Below are 15,747 nucleotides of genomic sequence, written 5' to 3'. Positions count from 1 at the left end.
TTATTCCTGCCACAGTCTCATATTACTAATCAGTAAATAATATTTCCTTCCAAAAACTCAGATTAAAAAAATAAGAAGTCATATACCAGCATGACTGCTGGTACTGCTTCTGGTTGCTATGGCATAGAGGGCAGCCCCTTCACATTCTCATTTGTTGAGTGTCTCTTACTAAGAGCATTGCAGCACCTTTAAATCCCAGCTGGGCAAGTCTCAGCTTGTACTGCCAATATTAGCTGCCAGTATTTTACTTTTGTTCCACAAGAGAGTGACCACAGGAACAAATGTTTCAGTTTTTATAATTAATAATTCAATGAAATTTTACAACAATCTTGAGAATGATTAGAATCATCCTTTTCCTCAGCAAAAAAGACGTATATGCCAAGGATGAGAATTAATTACACTAATACACTGATTATGACATACATCACTAATGCCCTGCAAGGGGAAATACAAATGATAGGAATTAAAATTCTAGTAGTTTCCCTTTTTAAAAAAAAACAAGCAAGTATGGTATTTCCCCTTTGTATACATCCTGTTTAAGATTCTGGAAAATATTTTTAAATTGCATTTCTTTATCACTCTAAAATAAAGCAATTAAATAATGACCTATACACCAAAAATTATAGTTGAAGATGAAATTTAAGATATTTACTTAAACTGTTAATACAGAATTATAAAATTTTAACTTTTCTAGGGATGGAGCTCAAACTTAAAAGCTAAAATGAGCAAGTAGCATGAATACTTAATTAAGGCCACACATTTGGATTGTCTACCTTTAAGGAGAGTTCTTCACCAGCTATGATATACACCGTAAGAACACAGGTCAAGGAGGGAGGAACCTGGGGTTTAATAGCCCCAACTCTGATAAATGTTATATGTCATTGTCCAAGTCACTTATCCTCTGTTATCTTTAAAATAAGTAGGGGATAAGGAAGGGGTTGAACTAGATAACCTCCAAAGTTGCAACTTTAAAATTGTTTCTAAAATTAAACATCCTGATTATGTCTCTACTAGAATCTACATATTTGGGCAACATTTGGAAGCACCAGTGACTTTAGCAACAGACCTTTTTACTTCTTTAAATTCTACTCTAGAACCCTTGGCTACCCCTTTGGATCAGCTGTGCAGACCAGACAGAGTAGAGGGGCAGAAGAATATGGCAGTAAAATAGCTATGTAGAAACAGAGAGAAGGCTGAAGATGTGTCCCTGAGGAAGACACTCATCACAGTCGGAGGCTCCAACTTCAGACCCAAAAGCTTAGCCGCTATGCAGATAGGGTCAGGTCTAAAATATGTCTTTGATAAAGCTTTCCTTCATATGGTGTTCTTCCAAATTAAAACATTAAGTTGTTTATTATTGAGGAGTTATTCCCATATAGAATAAGTAGACCAATATAATTTTTTCACATTAGAAACTGCTTGTTTTTAAAATCATATCATGGTATAAAGATAGTTGTTTCTCTCCTCTTGTCAACTTACAAAATGGCTCAGGAGTAGTCAAATTTTTAAAAAAAATTGTAAACACCAGAATACATTTACCAGGTGCTTTTACCAGCACTACATTAAATGTAAAATGATAAAAAAAATAAAATTATACTTTAAGGTATCTAAAAGCAGAGAAAAAATATTACAAATAATGTTTACACTGATATTGCATTAAATTCACAAAAAATCTTCTACAAATATTACTGAAATTGACATGTATATTCCACAATCTTTAATTCTGCAATGTTACATTTAGGTTTTGTTCAAACATTATGTGGATGATTAAGCTTTATATCGGTATTCTCAGAGTTCCCACTGTGGTTCAGCAGTAACGAACGCCTCGTGTAACCATGAAGATGAGGGTTTGATCCCTGGCTTCGCTCAGTGGGTTAAGGATGCAGCGTTGCTGTGAGCTACGGTGTAGGGTGTAGACACAGCTTGGATCTGGTGTTATGTGGCTGTGGCATAGGCCAGCAGCTGCAGCTCCAATTTGACCCCTAGCCTAGGAACTTCCATGTACAATGGGAGCAGCCCTAAAAAGACAGAAAAAAAAAAGTAGCCAAATATACTGGTGTTCTCTTATTTACATTGTATCTTTATCTATTTATGAAAGCTTAACTATATGAAAATTTAAAATATGGGATGGCTAACTTAAGATATTTCCTAATGGCAAAAGAAAAAAAAAAGAATTAAATATAACTCTTTGAGAAAAGAAAAGGTAGTTTAGTTTTGGAATAAGATCATTTAATTAGTGTATTACTTTGGTCATATTGTATCACTTTACTACTTTGTTTAGTAAGTTACTCCATAGTTGAAATATTTTAAAAGAATGACAAACAATTTTATTAATTCATGTACATTTCTCTGACCCTTTTGGACCAGAGAGAAATTTAATGATTAAAATTACACGACCAAAAAAAAAAAAAATGCAGGCCATATGTAATGTAATGTACTTACTTCTTCATGCCTGTAATCAGATTCAAATAACAAGGAAACATCAGCTTTTAATTAAAAAGATTTAGGTCTACATTTTGTAGGGTTCACTAAAATGACACTAATCATTATTTGTTATACATATTATTCTGCTCATTACAGAATAATTTCCAACATGAATAATGGATTTTTTTCTTTTTCTTTTGCAAAAGAATCCAGCATTGGAAAATAAGCTTCTTTCATACCTGCCTGACTCAGTCAAATAAAAAACCTAAGAGACTCTCCTCATTTTCTGAAGACAGTGAATCAGAAAAAATTAAATCGCTTTGAATGATACCATAAGCTTTCAGTATATTAACTTTTACCAATGGATATCTCTTCTTGTATGTTCTGGTACATCCAAGTAACTGAGTAGCTACTTGAAGGGAATATTCCAGAAGAGGTTCTATTCTCTTATCAACCTACAAAATGGCTCTTAACAGTTCACCCAATTCTACCCACAAACAAGTTAAAAGAATGATGTACATAAGATTAATCCTTTTCACCTCTGAGCGATATATCTCAAGACAGCTGTTTTCCTGTGTCCTGCAAAAAAAAAAAAAAAAAAAAAGGGGGCCACAGTACTGGTGCTTGCTCCTGTTTTAAATGATAGGTCAAATTTCATGTAGAAAAGCCTGGACTTACTGAACAAAAGACCTAACAACTGAGAACAAACTTCCTGATTTACAAATGCTGTGTGTGTGCTGAGAAGAAAGAACATGAAGATCAATCACTAAGAAATATTTTGTATTAAATATAAGCATTGTTTCAAAGCCACAGTGAGTGTGTTCTTAACATTAAATTTTTTCATAACAAAGTATAATAAAGTGGTATTCAAGTTTATTTAAATAAACAAATTATTTCAAATTATATAGCTTTTAGAACAATGGAATGTAGTAATTCCATTGTTAAGTCTGTGTGATGGACACGTGAGGTTAGTTCTTAAAAGTTTCAAAATATGAAAGTAGTACATATCCAACAAATTATTTTACCATTTATACTTTGTTCTAGACATGCAGCATTATCTATTAGCATTCTTTTGAAGGTTTACAAACCTAAAGGCAAGCTGGAGCTTCCAAAGCTCATGGATAAGGTATCACACAAGATCATGCTATAGCATTTGGGAAATTCCAGACAGCAATGTAAACTGACAAAAATATAACATTATAGAAAGCCTTCTATTATCCAAGAAAAAAGCCTTTAAAGTTGATCAAGAACATGACTGGAAGAAAGTGATATATCAGGATTACTGCAATGACCTCCTCTCACAAATTACTATGGTCTTCATCTCCATTCCATGGTCACTAGCATTTCCATCAAGACCAATAAATGCTTAAGTAAATCTAACTCAATCAAAATATTAAAATACATCACCTCCCAATTTCATACATAAAATCCTACCTCACATTCAAACTATATGGCTCTCAAATCTTTGCTGAAATATAAATCCACATCTATTATACAGCTTTACTCATTCAACTTTATTTAAAAGTTTTTAAATTAAAAAAACAAAAAAACAAAAAACAGTAGCTCCTGTCGTGGCTCAGCGGTTAACAAACAACTAGCATCCATCAGGACACAGGTTCAATCCCTGGCCTCGTTCAGTGGGTTAAGGATCTGGTGTTGCCATGAGCTGTGGTGTAGGATGGAGACACAGCTCGGATCCCAAGTTGCTGTGGCTCTGGCATAGGCTGGCGGCTACAGCTCTGACTGGACCCCTAGCCTGGGAACCTCCGTATGCCACAGGTGCATTCCTAAATAAATAAATAAATAAATGGCAGATTTCTAAAAATAAAAGAACAGATCAAATGTTGATCCGACAGCACAGTATCTTAAGCCTACTATAATTAGAATTACAATTTGGCCTTTAACTATAATTTAATTCAACTTCAGCATTCATGGTCTTTCTTAACTAATAGTAGCCTCTAAAAAAGTCACTGTATAATGTGAGGAATTATTCAAAACTGTTCCCCAAATTACAGTAAGGTCATTCAAAGAACTTAAGTCAAACATTTCCCCTAATTTTCTTTGTCTCAAGAAAATAGCACTGGGATGGTTCCTAATACTGTCAAAGATGTGAAAAATGCAAAAACCAGTGAGCAGAAATAGTACTGAAGTTCCGAAGTACCAAAAAAAGTACATTAAAATGACTTTCTAAAGGTCTATACACAAACATGCACATATACACAAAACACTACATATAAGCTAAAACTGATTTTTCATAAGTACACCACAAAAATATAAAGTGACTTTGTGAACAAGCTGTCATGTTTTAAACTGTCCTTTAGAAGCATGTAATGTGATCATATTACATGATCAAAACAAAGAATCTTACTTTACCTGATGCCTGTGTATTAATATTTCATGTTGGGTTTTCATCGTGTCACATCAAAATATGCATACTGTGTATTTAAGATGGTAAAAGTGATTTTCAGATCACTAACAATATATTTCATGTGTTTTTTATTAATGACCCTTATGCTGACACTTCATTAAAACTCATCTCCAAGATGTCATCACATATAATCAGATGCCAATCAGTGAAACCCTGGTGTGACAGATTATACTCTTTGGTTCTTTAAAATGTTGGCTTCAATACGAGTAAGGGAAAAACCTAGGTTCTATCGAAAAAAATATATCCACAAAACAATTTACCCAAAGCAAAATGTAGAGACGTGGATTTAAGCATTATTTCTGCTATCTACCACACAAACTAGATTTTCTCACTACTCCTGTCTTCTACTCCTACCTCTAAATCTGTGCAGGACTAAATCACAATATGGACTCTTTAAAAGAGCAGGATATTATTGCACGTCCACTAATGTACTATGGGATAGACATACAGATATAGTCAGTCTTTAGGAGCAAAGGAATCACAGACAAATATAAAGTAATAAAATGCCTATCTTCACAAAAGCAAACATACTATCCATAATATTACAGCAGAAAAGGAAACAGATCTGGAAGAAATACTGGATCACCAGAGTCATTTCTGTTTTTCCACTCTCATGCTCTGCAATCTCTACCGCAAACTCTATTTGCACCAAAACTTCCCAGTCCAGGAAAACAAACTGGGTAGAGTAAGCAGTACACTAATATTTAACAACGGAAAGAGGATATGACTTCTAAACGTATCTCCTTCTTCCTGCCCCTCTCCAGCAACCTCCCTCACCACCCCCACAGCTAAAGCACGGAAGAAAGAAACTTAACTGACAAGCAAAGATTTTCTAAAATGGTTTTGCACATTAAGATAAGCTATGCTGATTGAGACTGAAGAGGGCCAGATGCATTTTTAAGGATAGTTATACTTAAATATATAAAACCATCAAGCATTCAAATCCAATATAGCTCAGAAACTTGAACACATTTATTAATCAATTAAAAAATAGCATTCAAAAATAATTTTAAAAGCAACGAAGACAATCTACTAATCTTTCATACACGTATTAAACTGGTAAAAGAGCCCAATATAAGACTTATCTTAAACTAATGCAAAAATTACTTTCTTTCACATCCTGCAATGCTCTAAAATCTTATAAGTGCACTTGCCAAATTAACATTAAAGTAAAATGTTATGAAAATAACATTTTCTTGACCAAAAGCATATTTCTTGACCAAAAGATGCAATAACTTTTGACACCAAATCTGAATTAAAAGAATGTTTATCCAAGTATAAACAATAATCACAAAGACGAAAAGCAACTATTATTGCCAGTGGAAAAATATATGAATACTAGTGTAGATAACGGCAATGCTTCCCACAGCAGGGCCCCAAAGTAGTCCAAAAGCCCTCAGAACTTGCGTAGACTCCTTGATAGGAATTTAGCTCTTTTCAAAACTAGCTGAATAGCATGAAGGGAAGAAAAACGTAAAGGCTTAATAACTAGGGAAAAAATGTTGAAAAATGAGATCAACAGAAACTAATTTTTATTGCTTCTAATGAGAGAGAAAAGGAGTCAGAGCAAGCTCGTGTTCCCCACTCTCCCCCTTTCTCTGCCAAGTAGCCTATCCACATACTTGGGAAATTATGTCCTATTTAAAATATCTCATTGGTGAGCAACAGGCAGGAGCCCCAACTGTCAGACACTTGTCTGGCACACAGACATAGAGGAGCTGGCTCTGCAGGAGCTCAAGCTGTGAGACTCAGCTAATTCCTCTGTGGGTAAGGAAATCAGGGCCCTTGGCCACAGCTTCCCACCAGGGCCACTGAAATGGAGGAACCTTCTGAGACTGTGTGCCATAGGTATGGCCATTACACTAGACCCAGGCTTTGGGTTTTCTTTCTTTGTTGTTCCTATCAGAAGAAACAACAGGCAAGCAAAATGCCATTCTCAAAGGAAACATCAATTCTAGGCTCCACGTTACTGACACACTTCCCTCTTCCCCAGTGTCAATCTCACCGTGGAATCATAGACTATTAATGCGAGAAGGGGCTTTAGAGATCACAGATCTCTATTGTTTCATTTTACAAATGGAGAAACTAAGACCTAGAAGGTTTAAGTGACTAGCCAAAGGTTCTCCCATTAGTGGTAGACTGAGTACCAGACAAAACCTTCGTTTCCTCTGGACTCTTCTTTGGCTGGCACTTTTGATGATCTTTATTTCTCAGCCTCATCACCCTCTCTTTTCTCCTTCCACATCACCTCTCAGTGTATCTGTCTCCTCTCAACAACTAATATACTTTCATTTTCAGGCTGGCTGCCTCACTCTGTTCTCCTGAGCTCAGCTCCTATTATCCCTCACTCATTTTGGCTTAGACAGGAAGACCTTTGGTAGTCTTGACCAGGCACTATAAAGTTAGGGCAAGCAACACTGACTGGGTATTACAGCTTCTGAAAGAAGAATCCAAGAGTTAAAACTCAGCAATGGGCAGACACATGTGACTGTGTAAACACAGTATTTTTGGACTAGGGTAGAGATTTAACTTAAAGTGCTTAGCCAGAGGCCAAGACTAGGAAGGGAAATATCTGGAACAAAATCATGCTCATCATTAGTAGGACAAGGGTATGTATTTGTTCAAGAGGGCAGTCAGATGGATAAAAATTGTAAGAAGATAATAGTTGATTGAAAATGTTAAGAATACTATACCTTACCAGCTAAGTCACATTTTCTACCCTTTTTCTTGAAGTTCCCTTTAAAATGTATGTCAAATTCATTGAAGAAAGGAAGCAAAGGAAATGGATGAACTGAGTCTGCCTACTTTATATGTTGAGACAAATTATCTATAAAAATAATGTAAAAAGAATCATATAATTAACTGAACATTTAATAAGAGGGAGGATGGGAACAGGCAAGATAAGGGAGACAGATAAGAAGCCTGTACAATATACAATGCTTCAGTGAAAAAAAGGACACAACATTAGGTAAATTTCCTTTTTTTTTAGGGCTGCACCTGTGCCATATGGAGATGCCCAGACTAGCAATCAAATTGAAACTATAGCTGCTGGCCTACTCCACAGCCACAGCAATGTCAGATCAGAGCCGCATCTGCGACCTTCACCACAGCTCATGGCAATGTCAGATCCTTAACCCACGAGCAAAGCCAGGGATCAAACCTGCATCCTCATGGATACTGGTCAGATTTGTTTTCCACTAAGCCACAACAGGAACTCCTAATACCAGGCAAATTTTCAACTGTAATGTATAAATCACATTTTCACTATGAGAAAGATCAGAGCTATTGAGATCACTCTAAAATGACAAAAGCATATCATTTCAGTCAAAATGCTTAGAAAATAAAAATATAACAAATTACTGAATAGTAACCTTACATATAGCAGCCAACTAAAATGATTCTTTCAACATCTTTAATACCCTAACAAAGGAAGCCAAAGGTGGTATTTTTCCTCTATTTCGTATTATGTTTTACTGAGATGTTCCAAGGATACTTTATACCTCAAGATTGGGGCTGGCAAATTTTTCTAAAGTTACTTATTGCTAGAGATATACAAATGGTGACCTTACACATTTTTCTACTGTTAGGCAAATAACAATTCCAAGCAATGCATTATAAGTTCAAATAATTCCTTCATGAACTCATCTTTGTACAACTATTTATTGTCACTATTATATATTGATGACTAAATTTTATATAAAGTTTCTAAGTTGGGCACAAATTGTTTTCAAATGAGTTCATGTACAACAACTATGAAAAGGAAAATATAAATTGGACAGTGAAATGGACAGTGGGAAGTGTAAGAGTTTATGAAACGTTACATCATTAATTCTCAGTCTAAGATCCCCAGCCCAAGAGAGTTATCCAAATGCAAAAGGAATCCATTATAATGGCTGAAAAGTAAAACTAAAACATAACTTTGCACCAGTGTCTTATTAATTCAGTGAAATAACAAGACAGGTTATCAAATAGTTATCCAAACCTGTAGTTGCTAGCTTTGAGTCTTTGGTTTATTTTTAAAAGGGGGAAGGAGGGAATAATTACTTAATTAGTGTTGATTACTAGGTAAGGTCTTTCAAAACTTAGAACCCTTTGGAGAGAATATGGTCAGAAGCAGAGTAAATGGATTCTTAAATTACAAAAAGGTTAGTGTAGGTATCTTCTTGGTATTCCCTAAAAGCCAACATGTATTGAGCATTTATTCTGTGTTAAGTACTAAGCAAAGTACTTTACATAAATTAGCTCCTTTATTCTTCACAAAATTCCATAAGGCAGGTAAGACAGATCTTATTTTTTCAGATGAGAAAACTGAGGCTAAATGAAGCTAAATAACTTGTCCAAGGTCCCATAGCTCATAATATTATCTGAAATCTTAGTATAAAACCTGCGTTTTTAACCAATATACTTATCCTCAACCTATTTAAAAAACAAAACATATACCTATTTGATACTCTAAATACACTCCAATTTTTACACTGATTCATATTCATTAAATACATCTGGAGTTTGATATGAAATCTAAAACTTCAAATAAAGGTTTTGAAACAATGTCACATACTTTAAAATCTTAGTGGCATAAAGTAATTGGTTAATGTTAACAAAATGGTAGGACTACATTTTTGAAGACAAATACTTAACTTATTTTAACAAGACTAGTATTTTAAAATATTGTTATTCTCTACTAATGTATTAGATTCCTTGAGGCATTCCAACACATGATATACTATGTCTTATAAGGGTACTTTTTAAAAATATCGTATTTTACTGATTGTAGTTAAATACGGATAATAGTACACATAAATCCATTATCTGCAGAAAAAAGTTCATTTGATATAACTGTATCTTTTTAAGCTTATTTGAGGAAGATACTACCACTGCTTCAGTATCTGCCTTTTAGAGCATACATGCACTGCTGATGATGGGAAGTCAATGATCAAAGAAGAGACCAAAAGACTGAATTCAATAGTTCTCCTAAAAAAATAAAAAAACTCTCACTGAACAAATATTCAGATACAGAAAGCAATATATGATCACTTCTAGTTTCAAAGCATTAAGGCAAAGAGTAAAGATTCTAAAACTTTAAATAATAAAGCCAAGTTAAATACTCAAACCAGACTATTCAAATGGTGTGAAGCGGGGACTGAATTCCCCAGACAATATGTATTATTATTGTTGTTGACTTAATTAATCTAATAACTATTATTATCATTTATACTTTGGAGATAGCTGTTTTAGATTACACCATAAAAATTGTATCACTAATTATGCCACACAGAAATGTTATAAGGATATACAATATATTGATATGCAGAACAATACCAAATTTGCAGAGTACAAAGCCTTATGGCCAAAATATTATGATTCTAAGTTAAACTAAATTTTTTAGATATGGATTAAAATACCTGCATAAGAAGATGATAAATGTATATGCCTACAGAACGAATGATGATATTCAGATTATGCCAAAGATATCAATCTTGATATTGTTTCATGCTGTGCTAATATATATTAGCAGAGATAGACTTTGATATAAAACTGCCAATTAAGACAGTATATTAAATTTAAACTCCACAGAAATTAAAGTCATTATATGCTTGAATGCATATGTAATTAAATATTTTTCTTTAAATAAATTTCTAATCAGTTCACATTCTTAGTGATAATAATCTCATGTTGCAAACAGCACAGCACCCTCTGGTGCATTTGTTGTAACACGTATAAAATTCCCACCAAAAAAAGGATAGAATCAGAGTAAAAATGAACCTTAGAAATCAATAGATTAACACTCTTTTATTTACTCCAATACACATTTTTAAACATTAATACTTAAAAACAATTTTCACTTTCAAAGAGCACTAAAAACCTTATAGTAACAATTGAAGTAGGTCAGGAAAATGTTTTCATTTGAAAATAATTAAAATAATGAGCCAACAAAAACAACATCAGTTCCTAGCTTTTATCATTCAAATTAAAATAATACTCACCCCCCCAAAAAAAATCACGTATAGGATTGCAAAAGTTAACCTGTCATGTTAACCAAATTTCACTTTATTCAAATCTGCCTTGGCTTTGTGCTTCAGATAAATTTGACTAATAGTGTAAAATGTTCCTGAGTACCTTTTCTGGATTCAAAGAGAATTTACTATTAATTTTAAGAATTTGAGGTGTTTTTTGAAAAAATCTGCAACTATACTGCTCAAAAATGGAATGATATTCAAAAATAAAAGATATGTTAAATCAGGAATCTTAATTTGAATAGTTCAAAACCTTTACTTAAAAAAAAAAAACTCTTCCTAAGAAAATAATTGACACCAAAAGTATATTTTGCTAAGGACTAAAGCAATGGATGCCACCTGGCTTACACAGCCTTTTTGTGAACCACTGGAAGACCCAACACAATGCACTAGAGATGAAAGTGACACCTGTTTAAAGCAGCCATCTGTCCTTAACAAAATTAGATTTACTCAAATCCACTTTATCATGGATTTCCAAAATATGGGAACACTATGCACCTGTGAACAGAAAGGAATTTAAAATCTGTTTTGCAACAGCCACTGGGAATCTACACCAAAGAGGTAAAGGCCAGTGATTCCATTAGGGAAACTAAGTTTTTATTATTAAAGTAACTATTAAGTAGAGGATTTCTAACCTAATGCTCAGCATAAAAACAAAACAAGAGGGGAAAAAAAAAAAAACAGCAGACTTCTCATATTTCAAAGTTTGCATTGAAGATTCTAAATAGTTTAAAAGTTTACTTGTCTGATATTCTCATTTTTTGTAACACAGTCTCACTAGAGATACCAAGAACAAAGTAACATTCCTATCACACTGTTTAGAAAAGTTTCGTTGTTGTTGTTGTTTTTTAACTCTTGCTATATCCTGATGCTATATCCACCCTTTTAACCCCCACAGACACTGTAAAATCTGAGGCATGGAATCATACTCCACCTACAGATTTCTTCAGTTGACTGTATATAGGGGAAAGCACACACATCATCAGCTTTCTAAAGACTAATGACATGTTACCAAAATACTTGTAATCATTTAAATAATAGATTAAATTTACCTTGATTTACAATTTATTCTTTAATTACTATTTTTTTAATGGTAAAATTTTTTACCATTAAATTTGTTTCAGGTAAAAAAAAAACTGTTGAGGGTTAAATCATATTAAATTTATAAACTATAAAGTCTTTTGAGTATCTGAAACTTAAAAACTATAAACCTTTCATTTGAGCATGTAATTAGAGTACAAAACTGTTTGAATACTAGAGGAATAATATATTATTTTTAAAATTAGGCATAAACATTGCCATATAATAAAAACATTGTGGAATGATGCACTTTAGGAATGCATTTTAGTTTATTCCTATACATGTAAATGTACTACACAACTATGCCTACCCATTTAATGCAATTCATAGGCACAAAAACTAAAGAGATTGAGATAGGCATTAACACATACAATGAATCACAGATATTCAACTATTCAAAACAAATTACAAGTGACTCCTACTTAATAGTTGTCATTGTAAAGCTTGGCCACTTTCCACAGATTTATATTAGTCTTTTAGAAACAAGCACAAGGAAATACCAATACATAATATAGTCCCTTCTAGGAAAAAAATCACAGAAAAAATAAACTTGGTGCTACTAAGTATTTACCCTTATGTTAATTTTTTAAATTAATATTTTGTTAGTATTTCCAGTAATTACTTACTTAGATTGTATGAATAATGTTAATACACTTGAATCTAAAGCATCTTTAACAGCAACTTTTATATCAAATATGTGCTTTTAAAAATGGATAGTAATAGAATTTAAGTCTGGCTCTAAAATCGCCAGGTGATGAAAATCTAAATTATAGGAAACCTGAGATAGTCATAATCAGTGAAATGCCTCAAAAAAGTTCTTGGACATTTCAAATAAAAAATATTAAACCATAAAATTATAGCATTATAACCTACTATACTAAAATTGTATTATGCAAATGGCATAAGGTCTGAAACTGCCTCAAGACAGCAAACTCCTATTAACTTCAGAGAGTTTATAGGACCCAGGAACTTCACCATCCAAAAGTGTTCAGGCATTTGACACTCATCTGAACAGAAAAAAAAAATACAGGTTAGTATTAGAGATGTGCATGGAACCCAGGTTGGGGAGGGGGAAATAAATATAAAGGAACTGGAGTGCTCTGAGAAAGACTTCTTTCAGAAGGAAATATCATTCTCATTTAAACGAACAATCACAAGGAAATGAATTTTTAAGAGTAAAAGTTTTTTTTTAAAACCTCAACTCTTATTTTACAAAATATTAGACTTAATAGTACTACCATCTCAAGAATAATTAATACTGTCACATTATTCACAGGCTGCTCTGTCAGGTCAATCAATATGTGCTTGCTGCTAGAAAGAAGACTATCTAAATAAGTATTTAAAAATTCCAAATTGCAAACTTCAACATGAACAAATAGTACATTATATTTGTTTTAGCACACATTTATTATCAAAACTCTTTACTGATTAATTAAACATTAGGCTGAAAAATGAACAAATTTACAGGATCCATAAAACTAGGTTACCTCTAACCAAGACCCTACTACTTGAGGACTGACAAGTATTCAAATCCACAGGGAAAAAAAAAAAAAAAAAACAATTTTGAAGGAAAGACCTAAAAAGGAAAAAGTTCTCTCTCTTCAGCAGGTTTAAGTCACTGTCCAAAAAAAAGACTATGTTAAGTACACACATGCCTAGATCTTAACAACCACAAAGAAAGTGAAATATACACACGTTTCAAGTTGGGAAGCTTCATACATTCTTTATGAACAACTTGACTTCAATTTCAACTCTCAAAGGAAAACGAACAGAGATGAAGAAAAAAAAAAGAAAAAGGAAAAACTCTTTAAAGTACCGTAACTGTCACAAATAACAGTGTAAACTGAGTTCTCACAATGCTTCCTTATGTCCTCTCCCTGATGGTCACACACAAAGTCCCATAACCATAATGAAAATTGTTAACACTCCACTGTTGGGGAAGGAGGCTCATCAAAGTGAAATGGAACCTCACCAGTACCCCTCCCACCTCCACATGAAGGATAAAGCACTGTCAATAACTACTAACCCAAGTTATCACAGATGCCCTGCATCCGGTTTAAATCACACACACACGAGAGGGAGAGAGAGAGAGAAGAGAGAGAGGGAGAGAAGAGAGACTTTTTTAAAAAAAGATCTCTTTCCCAGTGCAGCAAAGAGCCCAGCAAAGAGGCCCCAGGTTTCAGTATGTGTGCAAGGGGTGTGGGGGGAGAAGAAAGAAGGGGAGGGAAGAGTGCAGAATGGATATTAAGACTGTTTTGCAGCACAAAGAAAACACAGTTTTAAAAGAAAAGAAAAGAAAAAAAACATGCAGCTGATGATGGTAAAAGAGCAGCCCATCTAGCACAAGGCAAAGAGGGGCAAAAATGAAGGGAATAGGCGGTGGGAAAAGTTCACCGTTGTACGAGGATAAAAATAACAAAACCCATAACAAGGCCCCACAAGTGAACAACAACAACAACAGCAAAACACCACCTCTTGGGTACCCCCCTGCACACTCTTGTCTATTTCGCTTTTGAAAGAAGCAGGAACCACGCAGCTTCGAAAAAAAAAGAAAATTAAAGAAAGAAAGAAAGAAAAAAATCCTTATCTCTTCACCTGACCCTCCTCCTCAGACCCAGACCTAGGGGAGAGCTACACGGTCCGCAGCGCAAAACTGTGGCTCCCTCTCCCGCTCGGCTCGCAGCCCCCCGAGCTCCCGCTCCATCCCTGAAGCGCTGCCGCGGAGGGCCGGGGCCGGCGGGCAGGCAGCGCGGCGCCCACACCCCCGACCCAGCCGCGGCGCGCACGGTCCATTGTAAACAAGCCCAGGGGACTGAGCCCCTCAGCAGCGGCCCCGCAGCTGCAGCCCCGGTGTCAGGAGTGAGACCCCCGCACAGCCACACTCAGCTCGCACACACGGACACACACACGCACGGACACACGCGTTCACACGCATCCACACGCTCCCACACACATGTAGAGACCGAAGAATATTCACCTTGGCTGTGGATTATTGTGGTGTTGTTGGTGGGTGATGGAGATGGTGGTGGTGGGGAGGAGGAGGAGGAAGAGGAGGAGGAGGAGGAGAGGAGTAGTTGTTGTTGATGGGTAACAGTCGCCAGGACTACGGTGACTATGGCGCTTGATTCACAAGGCAACGGTTGCTATAACTCACAAAAGAGAGAGAGAGGGAGAGAGAGAGAGGGAGCGAGAGGGAGAGGGAGACACTCGCACAGGGAGGGGTGGGGGAGGGAAGAGAGGAGGAGGCGGGCCGGCTAGCCGCCGGAAGGGGCGGGCCCAGCACCGTGACTGACAACCTCCAAACCCGGGTTGTAGGGGCGCGACGGAGGAAGGGCTCCGAAGAGATGCGCTAGGTTGGAGAGGGATTCAAGTCACCCAGGAGTCCCTTTGAAGCAACACTACTATGCTCCCCGGAAAGGCTGGAGAGGGAATTTAGGGGTGCGGTGCGAGAGATACTTTCTTCCGAACGAGAGCTGCCAGTCTCAGCATCCAGCTTTGTGCCAAGCCTCCCAGCTGAGAGAGAGTAACGGCTAACCCAGGAGAGGGGGTGTTGATGGCTATTCCAGACAACTTACGGGACAACACGCTACAACGAGAAAAAAAAAATCCACTTTGAAGAGTGGGCCCGCCCGAGATAAACGTCACTTCCGGGGCGGGGCGGGCGGAGGGGTCCCGGATGTGCTGCCGCTCTTTCCCCCCCCCCCCTTTTTTTTTCTTTTCTTTTTTTTCTTTTTCTTTTTTTTTTTTTTTTTTTTTTTTTTTTTCTCGTTTCTGAGGCGCCAGCGGTGTTCCCGGTCGCAG

At 35.7% G+C, this 15,747-nt stretch overlaps 1 protein-coding gene across 4 annotated transcripts in view; it reads right to left on the bottom strand.

Moving 5' to 3' along the window:
- The window catches only part of RFX3 (regulatory factor X3), a 295,181-nt gene extending 280,021 nt beyond the window's left edge, over positions 1 to 15,160 (bottom strand). For all 4 annotated transcript variants that reach the window (XM_047767697.1, XM_047767698.1, XM_047767700.1 and 1 more), the window contains exon 1: positions 14,924 to 15,160. The gene's annotated coding sequence lies outside the window, so the exon portion shown is untranslated. The remainder of the gene's footprint in view (positions 1 to 14,923) is intronic.
- Between the last annotated feature and the right edge of the window lie 587 nt (positions 15,161 to 15,747).

Source organism: Phacochoerus africanus, chromosome 2 (genome assembly GCF_016906955.1).
Source record: "Phacochoerus africanus isolate WHEZ1 chromosome 2, ROS_Pafr_v1, whole genome shotgun sequence".
NCBI classification, from domain to species: domain Eukaryota; kingdom Metazoa; phylum Chordata; class Mammalia; order Artiodactyla; family Suidae; genus Phacochoerus; species Phacochoerus africanus.
The sequence above is the reverse complement of the archived record's forward strand: the minus strand, read 5'-3'. Positions and strand labels throughout refer to the sequence as shown.